This window comes from Rutidosis leptorrhynchoides, chromosome 6 (assembly GCF_046630445.1).
Source record: "Rutidosis leptorrhynchoides isolate AG116_Rl617_1_P2 chromosome 6, CSIRO_AGI_Rlap_v1, whole genome shotgun sequence".
Taxonomy (NCBI): Eukaryota; Viridiplantae; Streptophyta; class Magnoliopsida; order Asterales; family Asteraceae; genus Rutidosis; species Rutidosis leptorrhynchoides.
This window is the reverse complement of record NC_092338.1, coordinates 202,770,532-202,773,381: the sequence shown is the minus strand read 5'-3', so window position 1 is coordinate 202,773,381 and position 2,850 is coordinate 202,770,532. Positions and strand designations below refer to the sequence as shown.

At 38.5% G+C, this 2,850-nt stretch overlaps 1 non-coding gene across 1 annotated transcript; it reads right to left on the bottom strand.

Moving 5' to 3' along the window:
* Window positions 1-1,819: 1,819 nt before the first annotated feature.
* LOC139856581 (small nucleolar RNA R71) lies at window positions 1,820-1,925 on the bottom strand. Its single transcript, XR_011762053.1, has one exon. It is a non-coding gene; the product is annotated as a small nucleolar RNA R71 (small nucleolar RNA).
* Window positions 1,926-2,850: the final 925 nt, after the last annotated feature.

Below are 2,850 nucleotides of genomic sequence, written 5' to 3'. Positions count from 1 at the left end.
ACCTGATGTATTTAAAGCGATTTTTGGGTCATTTGAAGGGACAACTTGTATTTTTTTCAACACTCTGAAGTTCCAAGCGATTTTGGGGAGATTTTTAGGGTTTATTCCCATTTTCTTTTGATCTTGTAATCATAGTTAACAACATCTTGTGGGATTTGATCTTCATAACAATTGGTACTCTTGTTTATCTTCTCTTATTAATGTAAGTATGAGATTTACTTGTATTGATCATCTTGTTCATCTTTCTTGCACTATGCTAGGCTAAATATCTTTGTGTGTTCACTTGATTGTGAAACTTTAATTGTGGATTGTTAATAACATGTAATATTGTTGCGTTATTTGACTTTTGATTGTGTGTTCAACCAAAGACCCATCGTTGCTAGGTTTGATACTTTACTCCAATCACATAGGTTGTTGAGCGGTTAACGAGAGTTAATCCGTAATATACGATTTGTGCTTCAACACCTCTGGTGATCTAGACAATTACATGAATATTTCTAAGAGATTGGTATACGAGTGTGATTGGTGATTGGTTGGTATTGAAACTTAGCAATTGTGTAATTGTATACGGTAGCCCTTTGTAGTTTGTGGTTGTGGTTCTACGAGAGTGGAAATGGGTTGAGTCTCACAGTCATTAGTCATGTATAGTTTGACTGACAGGGAAAGATCGACGAGGGTTGGTTAATTCTTGTTGGTTGAAGTCATGTGATTATTTGGCCAGTAGTCATAAGGCTATATACCGTTAACAATATAATCGGTTTAATTCCTATACAATCCACGTCAAAGGGAATCATTCAAGTGGGCACCATTTCGTTATTATTGTCTATTCACTTTACTTGCGTATTTTTATATTCTCAAAATCAAAACAAAACTCCCTTTTTCTACTACAGTAATATTACTTGATTATCGAATTCTGAATCACATTACTCCCTGTGGATCGACCGAACTTACTTTTAACTAGCTACATATGACTCGGATTCGTTGCCCATTTGTGTATTAGTAAATTAAACATTTTTGTCCCATTTTTATAAGTATAATAAATGTACATCAACTTTTGGTGCCGCTGCCGGGGAGTTCGGTATTTTTAGAATTTTATTATCTATTTTGTTAGTGGATCCTTTCGTTGGGATTTATCCTAAGAAAGTTACTTTTTTTGTTTACGGTTTTCTTGTTTGTGCTTATGATCCTACAGCTAGGTGACAAGGTTTATGCCCCGTTTACCTACGGGAAAACTGGTAGAACCTCATCCTGAACCGGAGAGAAAGTTTCATAAGGATACCAAGAACAAAAAAAGCTCGAAAGAAAAATCAACAACCAAAGGGAAGCCCTAGTGGAACTAAAGAAAAGATTGACACGGAATCAGACACTAGTGGTTCTACTCCTGATTTGGATCTAACAGTTTACGAAGAAACATTTGAAGAAGAAGAGGAGGAAATGGCAGAGGATCCGGATGATCAATCGATGTGGACTACGCGAAAAACTGCACCTCTAGCAATTTTACCCGTCATTCGAAGGCCCGACATTATGGCCCAGACTTGGGAGGTTAAGAGTCAATTTATTCATATGTTGCGTGAGAAGTTGTTTGACGGAAGGACCAACAATAATCCGATTGAACACATGGAACAATTCGAGGATTTGTGTCAATTGTACAAGAATCAAGGTGTAACAGACGATGCTTTCAATTTGAGAACTTTCCCATATTCCATATCAGGTGATGCTAGTGCATGGTTGAAATCTTTGCAACCCGACTCCATCACTAAGTTTGCTCAATTGAGTGATAAGTTTATTACAAGGTATTTTCCACCGGCTAAGGCTGAAAAGTTACGAATGGATATTATTTCCTTTGCTCAAAAACATGATGAATCACTTTATGAAGCTTGGGAACGCTTAAAGAGAATGTTGAGAAATTGCCCGCAATACGGGTTACAAAGAGGGCAAATTGTCCAAACCTTTTATCGAGGGGTCGATGAACATTCACGAGGTATTCGTGATTCTTTGGTGGGCGGTGTGTTTTTGTATAAGTCTCCAAACCAAGCTTATCAATTGTTGGAAGACATTTTCGTTCATACATTTAAGTGGACACCTTCGAGGGAAACACCGGTTAGGAAAGCGATTGCTAATGTGGTTTCGGAGGATGATGGTGGTGAAACGATTGCTTCATTATCTAATCAGTTTAAGAAAATTAGAAGGGACATTGAGAAGTTAACTTCAACGGTTGTCGCTATGCAAGTGGGGTGTGAAACATGTAGTGGGCCCCATCTCACTAAAGATTGTGATGTTAATGATCGACCGATGATGTCTGATGCCAACTTTATTGGTTATTTGAAAAAAGGGGGATGTGACATTTCAAGATTTTCCGGGTTATCAAGGTGGTAGCTCTAATTATCATGGTGGTAGTTCAAATGCGAATCAAGCTAGGAACACGGGGTTCCAAGGTAATCAAAAGACCTTTGTATTTCAAAGAGGTGGACCGCCAGGTTTCCAAAACTGAAACCTAAATCAACAACATTACCAACCACCCCAACAACACTATTAACCACCTGTAGCCCAAACCAAAATCAATATCAACCACCCGTAACCCAAACCCCATATACTCAACCCGTTCAACCCCAAGCCCCGAAGAAGGATAGTTTAGAAGATTTGTTGAGAGGTTATATGATCAAAACGAATGAGAGGAATGAGTTGGTAAATCAACAAGTGTGAAACCAACAAGCGTCAATTCAGAATCTTGAGAGAGACATGGGTCGTATCGCATAAATGTTATCGGAGAGACAACCCTGTACCCTTCCGACTAATACACAAGCTAATCCGAATACCGGGCCAACGAGGAACAAGCATGTAAATTGTAGT